Here is a 15,960-nt window from a genome sequence, read left to right on the forward strand (position 1 = left end):
GAAACTGTGGAGTTGTACAACACCATTTAAAGGTGACACTAGTTACAGGATTGCATGCAAATGGTGTGAATATTTAATGAAGGAGAGCGTGAATGGCTTCATGATAATGTACCAGTGTCAGTTAATGCAAATATATTTATTGGAAAACGCAGAACATGTATTGTATAATGGTGCTATTATTTTTTTGGACAGGAAGTACTGTGCATGGTCCAGTGTTTAAAAGAGGGTGGTGGTAAGGAGGGATGTTTCCCTTTACAAGGGCACTCAATGGTTCATAATTCTAAGGCCCAGTTGAAGGCTCTAGCCGAAATGTGACTGTTTAGCACAACTGCACTGTGGCTTAAAAAGAACAACAAGCATTGGCATTGCCAATAGGTCTCGCTTGTGGGACCTTAGAAGTATTTAGTTTTGCAGCACAATATCCTTGTTGCATAATCGGATATTGTGCTGCAAAACTAAATACTTATAAGGTCCCACAAGCGAGACCTATTGGCTATGCCAATGCTTGTTTCTTATCTTCAATGTAGTAAACTTATCCGCTTTAAAGAGATGTCCGAGCACGTGCAGTCTCTTTACTCCCCATGCGAACACCCTGTTGCCCTAGAACCCTCGGCACCCCTTTGTAAACTAACACCACGGTAGTGTCCATCTGGATCGACCAGAGCCAGTTAATCTGAATTGGCATTTAATACGTTCTCCAAAAGTTCCTTTTATTAATGCTTTAAAATAAGAATTTTAAAAGTGTAACTGTTCAGAGGATAGCATCCACACCAAATGAATTACCTGTACGTACATCGGAATTAGTCTTGACCGACATTTGTGCTTGCTCGGAGATTCTAGGAAGCGTCCCCTGGTTGGTAGTTTTCACGTTATTTTCTCTCACTGGTTATCAAATGTTCTGCCCTTTCCGCCTACACACGTGGCCGCAGCTTTCTGTTTCTCTTCTGCATACGAACGAATGATTTGCACGGCAAAGGTTTTGAAAGCTAGCATGTTCAAACTGTTGCCATTGAATCCCTCAGCTACTGTGTTATCTCCCTGATGAAGGGCGGGGTCCAGTGTTACTGGGGCGTCAAATGTCATGATTCTGAGTGATCTCTTTGCTGCGAATAAGAGCATCAATTGTATTGGAAAGTTAAGATTTCTGCAGCATGTTCATGGTGATGACCGTGGAAACAAGAACCGCCAAAAGTTCTGCTGCGAGGTACTGCAAGCAGTCTAGCATGTGCTTTTTTTGGTGTGGTGGTGGGGGAGGTAATGTTTTGCCTGTTTCGTATGGCTGGCTAACAAATATGTTTATCGCAGTTGCTGAGTCCCAATTATAGGTTGATAGTCTGTGTAGCAGTGAGGAATTGCGTCATGTTGTAAAAGGAGAGAAATGAGTCTTGTGTTGTAAAAGTCTCAAGTGAACTGCTAGGGGCGGGAGGACGGGGTAGCAAATGGCCAAAATAAGAAAGAACGGGGTTGGGTGAAGTGCGGAGAGGAAAGCGGGCACTGCTGAGGTGACAGACAAGAAATGAGAAATGTAAGAAAGGAAGACGCGGTGAAGGAAGGACCGAGACGTGGAGTCACGAGTCGGTATGAGTGTAATGCTTTCGAGTCAGGAGGGGGAGGGGGTGCGAGGGATGAGGGAACACGGCCTGGGGGAAGCTGGCTGGGGAGGGGGAGGAGAAATCCAATTACAGGAGGAGAAGCCGCAGAGCGCACGCTGGGCGAAGCCCTTTGATGTGCTCAGCGGCAAGATGCAATTAGGAGGGAGGGAGGCTGATGCGCGTTCATGTTGATCACGTGGTTCACGTGAACTTGATGAAAACGCCAGGCAAAAAGCTGGTGGTTTCACGAGAATTTTCGCCACTTGAATTCTCGCTCCGCTCGATGCGCATGCGCGCATCGATAGGTCGCGAGACCTAAAAAGCTTGTTCAAGATTTAACGGATTGTGCGGTCTCCTCCTTGAGCCTGAAACTGAATGTGGAGAGTTGTGGCTCAGTTGTTCAATAATTGGTGTCATATACATATATACATATATACATATATATACATATATATATATATATATATATATAAATATATATATACATATCTGTGTGTGTGTACGGCTATTGGACTATTCATGGCATATATTAAAACAAAGATCATGTTATGGCAAATTATGGAAAAGTAGAGAACCTCAAATGTTGCTTCAATATCTTTTGTATTTATGTTAATCTTTACTACATAATCAAAGATATTGATGACTCATATTTACATCATCTTTTCAATCATGGTTATAATTTCAGAGACAATTACATTAGAGCTACATGCCCTCCAGACAACTCAGTTCTGCCCAGCTCGCCCTTGCCTCTGTCCCCAGGATCCATAAGACCAGAACCGGAGGAAGATCCTTCTCCTACCTCGCCACCAAGACCTGGAACATCCTGCCCCTCCACCCTAGGCCATCCGCGTCACTGACCCAAATCAAAAAGGACCTCAAGACCTGACTTTTAGCATGATCCTATCCCCAGAGGATTAGCAGCCCCCACCCCAGTGCCTTGAGACCCCCACGGGTGAGTAGCGGCGCTTCATAAGCCCTTGATTGATTGATTGATCAACTACACTAGTGAAACATCTGCACAACAAAATGAAGGTTAACAACTCATCAAAAGTGCTCAATTGATGGGCAAATTGTAGAACAATACAAGAATGGTATTTCTTACAATATGTTTGTATAGCATGTTCCACAAATGTTACTATTTTTGTGATTAATACGTGGAAAGTCAATGGAAAAAGAGTTTTGGAAAAATAAGGAATATATGTCAACAATGACAATTGAAGACAGACTCCCAATTTGAAATACGCCAATTGTATACTATAATACACATTCAGATGTTTGTTTTATTTTGGGCCACTTTCAAATTATGGTATTTCCAATTCAGAATCTATATGTATTTTATTTCAATTTAATAACATGTTAACTCCACTTATTAAAAAAATTCACCCTGGTGGACGAATTGGTCCAAATAAGTCAACAACTTTAGACCCCAATAGATCCAATACCTTGCCCAATGAGCCCTTTGATTGGGCTGTTTATGAAATATACTATTAGAAGAAAGTTTTGTTTTTAAAAGACACAAAACATTTCCAAAAATAAAGGTATATATTGGACTTTGTATTTCATGCTGTATATGTTGTTCATAACAGCCAAGGTCTACAGAGGCCTAGCAATAACCAAACTAATACCACAACTTATAGCAATATATTTTAAATACAGAAGGTCTACTAAAAACCCATAAATCATCACAAACAAGCAAAAAACAGCAGCACTGATAATGCTGAATTAAAGAGCAGCATTCAACACCGTATCCCATGGCCTTCTGTTAGAGCAGCTATGGAACTGCGGTGTTGGAGACAGAGCTTTGAGATAGCTGGCCTGCTTCCCACAAAATCGAACTTTTCAAGTAGTTCAAAGACTATTCTCTTCTGAGGTTCTGTCGCTGCAGCAGGGTGTGCCACAGGGCTCCGCTTTGTTTGTGCCAAAACGTCCTGAATGGTAAAGGACCTCGCTATTTACTTGTTTTGGTGAAGGCTTATCAGCCTTGTAGAAAGTTTAGGTCTGCTGGAACCGCACTCACTGTGGTCCCTAGTGTGAAAAGAGCATGTATGGGTTTCTGCTCTTTTAGTTTCCTAGCCTCTAAAATGAGCAACACCCTCAGGGCCGGACTGGCCGTAGCAGGCACCGGGCAATCCCCCGGTGCGCCGCACGGGTGGGGGCCGGTTTTGGCACCCTGTGGGCCGTTTTTGTTACAGGGCCGTGCAAAATCGGCCCTGCAACAAAATCGGCCGAAAACCGGACCTGGCAAAGAGCTCGGTGGCACCCCCAACCCCCGGGGGGGGGGGGCGGCGGACGAGCAATTTGCCGGGGCCAGATTTGGTTCCCAGTCCGGCCCTGAACACCCTGCCCCCATATCCGAGACAGAAACGTTCAGAAGCAGCCTTCCGAAAAAAATTGAAGATATGGCTATTTAGGGTTTGGTATTTAGTGGTCTGTTCCTTTTTCTTAGGCTCCTTATTTGAGTATGAAATTCTAGCGCAGGGACACTCCCGATACAGTAACCATGCGCTTTATATATTTCCTATTATTATTCATCGCTGCAACATGGAATTAAAACATTGTTTTGTTTGCAATATTGAATCAGAGACATGAATATTTAATCATTTGTCTGCTTTTGTAATTATGTATATTAACCTTTACCCCAGAATTACTGGATAGTGCACAAATTCCGGATAAGGGATTTGCTGTGCGTGCCACACATCCTTTGGTGGGAACAACATTTTATAAAAGTAGCTGCTTAGTGCCAACAGCCTAGCTAATATTAAAGGATATACATTTACCATTGGATAATATAAATGGCTGTTAACTGTCGCTAAATGAGATAATCACCTTTTAAACACATTATTTACACTGCTGTATAAACGGGACTATATTTTCACAACATCAAGTAAACTGCACATTATATTATCAAGGAGACACACTAAATAAATAATAAACCTATCTTGAAATCCCTACATATGATAAAATAAATTAAAACACGTTATAGATTTGCCAGTTGTAAACACCAGGAACCACAGATCAGGTAATCAAGGTTGGCAACTTTATGGGAGTTGTCCAAGCCTTCTTACTAAAGCAAGAAAATAACATAATTTATACCAAAAACAAAAAGAGTTTTGGGCTCATCATTTATACATTCAGGTTACATTGAATAATATTGGTTGAACCTCCTAAACATAGAGGCTGAGGGATCTTTCTCTACTATTTTTGAACATAACAAAGAAGGTACTTCGTGCTAGACACAAAACTAAATCTGGGATTAAGACAGCCCAATACAGGCATTAGGAAGCTGGATTCAACAATGGCGGCAGCCCATTGAGTGGGGCCATATATATATGGCTTTGAAGTTACATGTTCACTTCTGGGTAAGAGGTAATTGAGAAAAGTTTTAGGCCCCAACACTGGAGGTACGTTAAATCTATCAAAGACTTAGGGGTAGCATGCATCTTTTCATTTACCGTTTCATATATACGACTTAATTATTCCATGCACACCTTTGCAAAATGTAAGAACAGAGATGGTTCTTACAGACTTGCAAGACTCGTAAAAATATATATCTTAAACACAAATACTCAAACTTCTGCAACATCAGAGACACCAAAATACCTCCCGCCTCTGCTTTAATGTACATTCAAAAACATTTTGTATGCACTAACACCATGCTCAGTTGCACCGATATTTAAACATTTTTAAAGTTATTACATTATAAAGAATCACTCTGACTTTCTTTACAAAGTAGGAGCGAAAACAAAAGGCACAGCAGACACCCACTGGAAAGGTAATGTAAAAAAGTCCTTGCCTGCCCTTCCATCGCTGTCTCGATGACTTCTGCCTTTCTTGCTAGGCACTGTTGGCCAAAATATGACTGCACGCACTCCTCCAACCCCGAAAAACAGTGCTGTAATGGGGGGTCTCAAGCACCATGATCCACAATGAAACAACCTTGCAGTTACTACCATTGCTGGGATGAATTAAATCAGATAGCCGCTCGTTGGACGAATGGCAGATGCACCAAAAGGGAAACGTGCATGGAATTTCCAACTGTACTTAAATGAAGTATGCCTCTAAAGCAGGTTTTTACACCATAGGATAAAAAATGCTTGGCGCAGGAAATTTGCACAGTTTTCAAATCTTGAATCTGTGAAAAAGCCCAAGCGATCTTCATCCACGCCATTTACTTCAATTCAAAGACATTCAGACTACTCATCCCTACACACTGCAACTAAGAACACAATATCGCCCATACACATCGAAACTGGAGGAGTATCAAGCAAGAAATACCTGGATTTTCCTCTTGAAGGATGCTTGAGGGGCATATGCCACCAATTTGGAATGTCCCAGGAGAGTTCGAAATCCCTGTCACTGACAATATTAACACCAAAAAGTTCTGACTTTTCTGTACCCCAGGACAGTTTCTGTTTTTCAAGCTCAAGCCGAGAAACCAGACAAAAGAAGCAGATTTCACTGAGCCTTGCCAAGTCTTGCCTTTTTTCTTTCCTGAGCACTTACGCTCTCTTCCTCTCTCGCTCCAAGCATGGCAACCTTCCCGGGCTGCCTTGGCGCTGATCCAGCCTGTGCCAGCCTGACTGAGTCCTCCTTTTCCAAACGATATCCTTGGTGGATCAGCTATTATATTGAGAATAAAACGCCGATGACAGTCACCAAATCTTGGCAGAGAGGTGTAATGTTGCCTGACAAATTTGCCTCCCAGCTTTCAGAATATCCTACCTTTCTGAAATGCTTCTAAGCATTTGTAATAATGCCATCGCAGAGTACTAGCAGCCTTCCACTGTTCTGTGATACAAAATCTGTTCTGTCAGGAAAATGCAGGCAGACACAACCTGCAGTAAACCAAACCAAGACTTTTTTGAGAAAATATGAGGGGGAGGATCAAGAATGTTCAACAATTTAATGTCACAAAGTCATTGTGCTGCTGCTCCAAATTTCGTATGTAGCTTCTGAAAATCAGAACAATGTTTTGAGATGATGAACAATACACATGTTGATGACAACTGCAACTATACAGGAAAGCTTTGTTTTTAATTTTTTAGAAACTTTGTCCAAAATAAATAGTATTGTATGCAAAAGATAATTGGGAACGGGTCCATTTGGTTGGCAAATGTTTAAAACCACAGTAAGGTAATGAAAGCAGGAGAGTGTTATAGGACGGGGAACTCCACCTACCTTTTTCAAAAGAGCAACATTTACAATAAATGCTTTAGCAGCCTTGAAATGGAACATATTAAAGATTTTTTTGTACCTCAGGTAAAGTCTGCTATATTGATGAATTTTTGAAAATTTAAGATCAACTATAATACTATATTAATTTATGGGATTTGTTGGTACAGTAATTAGTTTAAAGAGCAGAACTCAAACACACCTGTAGAGATCAATAGTTGAGTAATATCTGGCCTTTCAGAAAACTCCTATGGTTTGAACATATTTAGAGTTTTTTATATGTAGGTCTTAAACTGGGAAAGTATTTATGGATCAGAAATATTACTTGAATGATGGACGGCTTCTATTTAGGGACAAATGATAAGTCTGGTGGTCCGAGGACCACCAGACCTGTGGTGGCTCCCAAATTAGGACTTGGGCAGTCAGACCGTAATTGGACCACCAACTCTACCAGGGAACCAAAGTTCCCTGGAGGTGGCACGGCAGTCAGGGGCTGTGTAATAAGCAGGTGGCGCCGCCATGCATATTACAAGTTTCAGACAGCCAGCGGTTTCATGGAGGTCTTTCCTCCATGAAAAGGTTGGCGTGCTGGGGATGCATGCAGGGGTGCACAACATGTGCTCCCCTGTGTGCAGGTGCCCAGGTTCCCGCAGGGCATTCACTTTCAACCCATGCCGTGCAGGAACCCCCGTTTGGAATTGCCATTGTGGGGCTTCTTTCAAAGGCACTGCCGGCTTTGAAAGAGGCACTGCAGCGGGACCGTCACGCTGCCTCCACCAGGCAACAAAAGTGGTCGTAATCTGATGGGTGGGCGGCAGCTACCTTCGGCGGAGGGGTGGAACAGCGGATGGCACCGCCACGCCACCAAAAGTCATATTTTGGCCCATAGTCCCATCTATCAATGTGGCTGTGTGATGTTTTTGCTTTTCTGATAATCCCTAGAGTTTGTCATTGTTTTATCTGTCTTCCTCATAATTTGATAAAGAATGCTGCAAACCCAGAGGAGCCCTAGCTATAAGGTCTGAGCCTGAAGTTAGAAAGCAAGGATTTGTTTTAGATTATATCACATCAGAAAAACCACATCTTTGAGATTTTTGGAAAAACTACTTGCTATGTAATTAAAATCTCAAATCGTATCGAATTCCAGACAGTGGGAGAAAGGACAAAAAAAGTCCATGTGTACACCAAATTATCATCATTAGATACAATCTATCAGACTTAAGTGATCTAGATGGAAAACGTATTCTCGTGCATTATAAGATCTCCAGAAAGTCAGTTTCGGTACAATATACTTAATTTTTACATGAACACTGCTGTCAGATAACAACCATCATCCATTTCCCCACTGCTTTCATACATACCCCCAGCTTGGTCTTACCATTCTTATTATTAATTTCCTGGATTTGTCCCCTTCTACAATCATATGTGTGTTTTCATGTCTTTATCTAAACAAGTAACATGTCTCAGAACTTTAGTTTTAAAGACAATATAACTAAATACCATATGCACATTGTTAGAAACCATTTGCTCAAGCTTCATCTTCTGACCCTCTCTAACGCACATGAGAAATTGATTAAGGGAACTCATTAATATTAATGAATTTACAAGGTTTTGAATTCTTTGCTTATTTCATCAGGTTAGCAAAGTGCAACCAAAATGTATTGAGTCTGGAACTCAATATACCTAGGGCAATCATAGTGTTTGCTTAGCTTCCCACTCATTTTTGACCTCCACAGACCACAGCGGACTGGGCCAGTACTGGTCCTCAGCCCTCATCTTTTCTTATGCAGAGTGTTATCTTTAACCTACTTAAGCTGTCACTTGTAACATGGGTGTGGACTTGCTAAAACAGATGTCCTGATAAACAACAGAAGTTACTCTTTTAATAAAGTGGACATGAGGCACGATACCTATACAGGAGGGCAACAGCCCACAGCATCAACTGAGATACTTTTCTTGTGCACATAGGGAAACGGTATTCACATTTTCTCAACTCTCTCAACCTGTCCCCATTTTAAAACATGCTGCAAAACAATTGGCTTTCTGACCATCATACCGTTAACTCCCTAATATGTATTTATGGTGTGCTTTATTATGTTTTTGGTGGCAGATCAAATTTCAAGCATTTTTGAAATGTAAAATGATAACTGAATAAAAGCAATGCATTTGATCTGGTATTTTTTCTTTTCGTAGTAAAAATGTCCAAGATGTTAAAATTACTTTACTCTTGGCCTCTAAGGGCCAGATGTGTAAATAATAGTGATTCCTAATTTGCAAATTAGAATGAATAACAAATTGGCAATCTCTACTTTTATGCACCAACGACAATCTTTTCCTAATAGCAATTCAGTATGATTTACCTTGATTATAAACAAAATCGCTATTAAGGAATTATTATAAGTTGTAAACCGTGAATCTCATACTCGCAATTAACATATATCACCTTGGAAGCAACTCATGACATCACAAACATGAAAACCTGCTTGCAGAGCACATTGCTGAACTGTAGAGGTGTCTGAAGAATAGGTTTGGGACATTGAGACTACTTTTTAAAGAGAAAAGTGCACAAAAGATAGAGAATAGGTTTTCTGATGTAGAGGTAGAGATTTAGCAGAGGAGTGTGAGCTTCACAATAACGGATTTTTTGGAAAGAGTTTCCAGTCTATGCCAGATGCAAATTGGCTCCCGGCATCAAATAGAATCCATTTTGAAACCATGGTGTTAGTCCATAAAGTCATATACTAAATCTTCGCCTGACATCATGGCTGCAAAATTCAGTTGGCATAAACCTATATGCCCTTGGACCTGATTAAAAGCCATGAGGAGCAGCACTTTGTTACTAGTGCATCAGCAAGTACTGATACCATAAATATTGGAACTGCTGGAATTCAGAATATTTGCTTATTAGGATTTGTTCATCAATAAACTGGAAATACCCGTGAAAATGTTATGCCCTAGGACTTTCTGATGGATAAGGACCACAGTGTCTCAGGCGTGTTAGTGTTTGAACTCAAAGTACAATAATGTTTCGGATAAAGAATTTCCAAATCTTTCATTTTAGAGAAAGATATAAGAGCAGCTTCATTATACTCAAGAATGCATTCTAAAATGTGTAATAAGCAAATACATCCTGTACAATCTACCAAACAGCAATTTAAGTAATTTTCAATTGCTGTTTGGATAGAATAGGATGAGAAATGCACAACTTTAGTGTGGTCTATGCAGGCATGCTTTTGGTGTTATTTGATGACCATAAATGTTCTCTTATTGTGTTATCCATAGACACAAGTGGATGTTTAGTAGAGGAAAAAGGGGTGGGGTTTCATTGGGAGTACTTTAGTGCATCGTTTACAGGTTGGCCTGAGAAGTATGGAAGGCTTTGCAGAAAATGCGTAATAGGGCTAGGGGTAGTGGGGGGGGGGGGGCGGCCGAACATCGGGTGGCCTGCCGCTCCCGGGGGAGTTTGGACCGGGAGTGCAGCCAGAGCCCAATTGGGCTTGTTGGGCTGCACTTGGGCTAGGTTTGGGCTGGGGGATATTTAGCCGGCCATTTTGAGTCACTGGCCACCATTTCGGTGGTAGTGACACGACAGCCGGCTGGGTAGGACAGGGGAGCGATTTTGTGTCGCTTTTGTGGTTGTTTTAGCTGGTTTTGTGGCCGATTGTCAGCAGCGCGCCATGTGGTGCCTTGGACGCGCTGTGTGGTGACTTTTGTGGTGGTGGCCCATTGTCGGAGATGTTTCCTGCACCGGCGGAGGACCCACGTGTCCCTGAGGTGCTTTGCCTCTTAGTGGAAGCGGGCCGCACGGACATGCTGCGGCCCGCAATTGAGGTAAGACCCCCCCAGGCGGGCTGCGAGCGGGGTCGCAGCGGCGGTTTTAGCATGCTCGCCGCCGCAGACCCGTAAGCGCCGCTCAAATGAGGCAGGGGGCGTGGCCGTACTGCCAAGGCGGCCACGCCTTCAAGGAAGACGCGAGGCGGGAGGCAGGACGCGAATGCGTGCCAGCGTTGGAATTTAAGGCGGGGGCATTGGCGCATAACGAGTTGGGGACAGGACAGGGCGGCAGGGGGCGTCTCCACTACTGTAGGCAGCGGCCGGCCCTCCCCCTCTTAATTGACAGCAGCAAGGAGGAGGAACCTGCACGGGGGGGGAGAGTAGGTGCTCAGGTGAAAAGTGGGGGGCCCGGTGGGCAGGGCAGGGAGACAAGTGGAACGTGGGTGTGTGGGGGTGGGTACCCAGGTGGGTAGGCGGGGTGGCTGCATGGCGGGCAGACACCAGGCGGGTGCCCATCAGCGGGCGGGTAGAGGGGAGGGGGCGGGGGGGCTCAGGAATTGGTGGACAGAGCAGGGCAGGTGGGGGGCCACGGGGAATAGGGAGGGGTGCGGGGGAGTTGGGGACCAGAGAGATTTGTCCAGGCTGGCCGGGCATGGGACGACGGCGCAGGCAGGAGCGTGGGGGACGCTTTGGAGTGGAGCGACGAGGAGGGGGGGGAGACGTGGGTTTCCTTGGGGAGAGGGCGTGGGGCGCCCTGGTCGGGGGGTGGGTTGTGAGCTTGGGGGGGTGGTGCCTGCTCGGCAGGGGGGACATTCCTCATGTGCGTCGGATAGTCCATGGGTCGGGGACTCTGGGTTTGTGGGGTCGGAGGATAGGACTAACCCCGACATGTTGGACTCCACTTCTTTTTGGCAGGGGCGGCAGGCAAGGTGCTCGGGAGAGTTGCATGCGGCTCCACCCCACCGAAAGGATGGGCCGGCTCTGTCTCATGCGGGCGGCCGCGCTCCCACGAGGGACGTATAGGAGGTTGTGTGCAGGAAGAGGGGCGACCGGTCGCTGGTGCCCCAACCCCGGTGGGTCGATGCGGCCTCAAGGGGACAGGTCCAGGTTGCTTCTAGCACATCAAGTCAGTGTGCAGGGCAACGGAAAGGGAGCATTGATTTAGAGGAGCTACTTCACACTTGCAGGGAGCGGGCAGGCTTGAGCAGGCTGGAGTCGGAGTGCGGCCCATTGCCAAGCCGAGCAGACAGGGAATGTGCATGGGTGTCTGGGCTGGAGTCCGAGGTGGACGGCCCATTGCTGCTGGACTATGACGAGGAGAGCGTGGAAGAAGGGGAGATTGTAGGAAAGGAGGAAGAGCAGGCGGATGGGAGGAGGGATGAAAGTAATGTTGTGTCTAGTCTCTTACAGAGCGGTCCGTCCAGGCGGAACTAGGTGGATAGCGTGGCAACCCCCCCTTCATGACTGGTTAGGCGGCAGGATCTGGTCCGGACACCAACCTTGACGCCAGGTAAGGCACGGGAGCACACACGGGAGGGGAGGGGCTGGTGGATAAAGGAAAGGGCGGACGGAGGGCTGTCAGGTGCGGGACCACAGGCCATGGTGTCAGTGGGCACGGATGCTCGGGGGGGATGAAGGGGAGGTGCGCTTACGGAAGGGGGCGTATGTCAAGGACACGGGTGTGGGGATAGACTCGCCACGACAGGAGGGTGATGCCGATGGGGCTGCAGCAACAGGCCCCTCAGAAGGGCATAGAGTGGGATCGTCGGGGTGACCGCCGGGTTAGGAAAGTACGAGGAGGGGCGCTCAAGGAAAAGGGAAAATAGAGTCATGGCGTTCTGGTAAAAAATTGCCGTACATGGGGATCACGAAACCATTGGGGTCTCATCTTACTTTGGCCATGTAACCTGGACAGTCCGCAAGCTCCACTGGCTCAGGGACATGTACCCCCTGCCGGGGACCTACCTCAAACCCCACCCCTCTTCTCTTTTCAGAGGTCAGACTGGGCTGGCTCAGAGTCCGGAATACACCACGATGAGGACAGTGTTGCGGGCCCCTTTAACTGGGCTGATCTTGAGGCGTGGGCGGATACGTGGGCGGAGACTGGAACAGCGTCAAAGACCGGCATCGAGGAGGACCAGGTGTGCTTGTTCACCCGGAGGAGCGAGGAGGAGTTTGCGAAGTCGAGAGAAGAGTCGAGAGGACAATTCACGAGCGAAGGAGAAGAGGAGACGTCTGGTATAACATCGTCCGGGACGAGGAAGGAGAGAGAGGACCCGTTGGCGGCGCGGGAGCCAGGAGGCCATCGGCACTACGAGCCGCCCAGCCGCACGCCAGGAGGTGTGTGGCTCACCAAGGTACGGGGGCGGTTAGCGGGCTGGGTAGGGAGCAAGGGAGGGTCCGCAACCTGACCCGGTGTGTTCCCTTTCTTACCCGTTTGTTTCCCAGCAGTTCCCTACCTGCACTAGACTTCCCCTTCACTCGGTCGGGGTTTGTAAGTATTGCACTGGTGCATCCTCACTCCTTTTTCCCCTGCATAATATGAAGTCTTACAAAACGACTGATACGACCTATCTATCCTTTTCCCCTGCACGCGCTGAGGCTGTCACACCCCACCACAACGGAGCCAGACGAGTCGGAACAACGGAGGAGTCCCAGCTGCCTTCGACGAGACCCAGGGGGCGAGAAGGGAAGACGTGACGGGCGTAGCCCCTAGAAGATCCGGGCCAACGAGGAAAACGTGTACCGACTTTCTGTTTGCCAAATTAAAACCTACGATAACCAAGACACATCTCCTGCCTATTACTGCGAAACCCGCTACAGGCCACCAAGGAAAAAATATGGCAGGGCGTATAAGTCAACATGCTGAAGCTGTTTCTAGAGAGCTTACAGCAAAAGAGGGGTCCAAAGAAGAGGAGCTAGAGCTGGCTAAGAGACCGAGGGTGCCTATGACCATTGAGAATTGGTCGGCGGCTTTTCTGATTTTTGCCAGTGTGTACTGTGAGAAGTACCTAGAGATATCCGAGGCACTGTTCAAATACATGGACGTGGTCAGGTGGGCGCAGGTTACATACGGAGAGTATGCGTGGTCGCATTACGATGAGGAGTTTCGGGCTCGGTTAGCTTGGGATCCGGAAGGAAAATGGGGGGAGATAGTCTCGGACTTATACTAGCAGACCATGGGGGGGGGGGCAAGTTCAGGAAAACAATATATACGGCGAGCGGTATGCCTCTCGCTCTTCGCCCCTTTCCAAAGCGACCCACCCGCGGGGGTGGGGTCTGCGGGGAAATGCACCGGCAGCGCCGTGGGAGTGGTCTGGGATTTTAACAAAGGCACATGCGCAAGACAATACTGCAAGTTTCGGCATAAATGTTCAAAGTGTGCAGGAAAGCATCCCGTGGTGCAATGCTGGGGGACAGGGTCAGCTGTCCAACCAGGCAGGGCAGCAGCCGACAGGGGGTAGGGGAGGAAGGGGAGGACAGGGGACTTTGGGCAAAGGCTCATACTCCCATTAAACAGGGCTGTCTGGAAGAATTTTTGGCGTCCTATCCACGGACCGAGGACACAGTATTGTTGCAACGGGGTTTTCAGGAGGGGTTCCGGCTGGGCTATGAGGGTCCAAGGGCGGCTAGGTGGGCTGAGTATTTGAAGTCTGCTAAGTCACACGGTCCGGTGAGTGCGGGAGAAATTGTTGAAAGAAGTCCCGGAAGGGCGCATGGTGGGTCCTTTCCGGGGTAGCCCCATTCGGGATCATCTCCCCAATTGGAGTGGTGCCGAAGAAGGAACCAGTGCAATACAGGTTGATTCAGCACCTGTCCAGGCCGGAAGGGGCGTCGGTTAATGATTTCATAGCGGCCGAGGTGTTGTCCGTATTTTACTCATCGGTGGACGTGGCGAGGCAATTGATCACGACAGTAGGGACAGGAGCCCTCATGGCAAAATGCGACATAAAGTCGGCATTTCGACTGCTCCCAGTACACCCTGGGGATTATCAGTTGTTGGGTATCCAGTTTGAAGGGTTTATCTTCATAGACAAAGCACTGTCAATGGGCTATTCCATATCGTATGCCTTGTTTGAGGGCTTCAGTACATTTCTGCAGTGGGCTTTTTCATGGCGCACCGGCAAAGAGAAGGTGACACACTACCTGGATGACTTTTTCCTGGTGGGATTGCCCGGTTCTGTGGACTGTTAGCAGCAGCTGGCTAGTTTTAAGGAGCTCATCGGCTACCTGGGTTCCCCCTGGTGCCAGAGAAGACACAAGGTCCCAGTAGTGTTGTCATTTCTTGGTAGTGGCGATGGAAGCCCATTTGCCGGGGGACAAAAAAGTGCATTCTTGGCTGGTTTGACCCTCCCGCACCACCATATACGCCTGTCGGCAGGCACTAAGGAGGACCTGAGCATGTGGCAGACCTTTTTGGAGCACTTTAACGGCATTCCCATGGCAACTCCTGTAGATTGGGAATGGGATGTTACCATCTCCTCAGACGCGGCAGGGGGTTTGGTCTCTGCTGGCAAGGGAGGTGGTGCGCAGAGGAATGGGTACCACATTGGAAGAACGGGGGAGGAGTATTGCGTTTCTGGAGCTCTTTCCACTGGTGGTGGCCGTGACAGTGTGGGCTCGGGATTTGGCGCACAGGAAAGTGATCTTTAAGGTGGACAATATGTCGGTTGTGCAGGTTGTGAACAGACAATCAGCCAGGGACGCTCAAGTGCTCAAGTTGTTGAGGGTTTTTGTGCTGCAATATTTGGAGCATGACATTTTGTTTCAAGCCAGACATGTGCCAGGAGTGGACAATGACATTGTGGACGCTTTGTCTCGTTCACAGTGGCAGAGGTTCCATGGGCTAGCCACAGAGGCAGATGAGGGCAGGACGCCGTTTCCAGCGGGGATGTGGTCTGTAGGAGACAGAGGGTCGTTCAGTTGGTAAGAGGGTCGCTGGCCCCATCTACTTGGAAGGCATACGAACAGGTGTGGCGGAAATTCGTTGACAGTGGCGCAACGCGGCGTGGGCAGCACTGGGTGTGGGAGGAGCAGGTAGTACAATTAATTTTGACCATGATTGACAAGAGTTTGTCCAGAGTGACAATAGCGGGCAAGTTGTCGGCTATAGCTTACATGGGGAAACTGTGGTGGGGTTACGCGCCTTCGGCAGGGGATTGGGTACTCGACTACTGGAAGGCTGTGCGCGTGAGAGGGATAGCAGACCTCAGCAGCGGAGCCCCCTATCGGTCGGTATTCTGGCCGGCTTGATTCGGCTTATGGCGCAGATATGCCGCAATACAGAAGAGGTGGTTTTGTTTTCCACGTTAATGTCGTGGATGTACTTCGAGCCTTTCGGGTTTCTGAGTTGTTGGGTGCGAGGGGGGCAAGAGGGTTTCAGTGGGGGAAGTTGAATTGCGGGTCGATGAGGTGGCGGTGC

General features: G+C 47.2%; 1 protein-coding gene across 2 annotated transcripts in view; it reads right to left on the minus strand.

The window, feature by feature from the left end:
- MSRA (methionine sulfoxide reductase A) overlaps positions 1-15,960 on the minus strand; it is a 984,506-nt gene that overhangs the window by 886,657 nt on the left and 81,889 nt on the right. Inside the window, exon 1 of one of the 2 annotated variants that reach the window (XM_078649878.1) lies at positions 5,868-5,939. The exons of the other annotated variant lie outside the window; for it this stretch is intronic. The gene's annotated coding sequence lies outside the window, so the exon portion shown is untranslated. Of the gene's footprint in view, positions 1-5,867; positions 5,940-15,960 lie in introns of those variants that run through there. 2 annotated transcript variants of the gene reach the window in all.

This window comes from Lissotriton helveticus, chromosome 6, assembly GCF_964261635.1.
Source record: "Lissotriton helveticus chromosome 6, aLisHel1.1, whole genome shotgun sequence".
In the NCBI taxonomy this organism is placed as follows: Eukaryota; Metazoa; Chordata; class Amphibia; order Caudata; family Salamandridae; genus Lissotriton; species Lissotriton helveticus.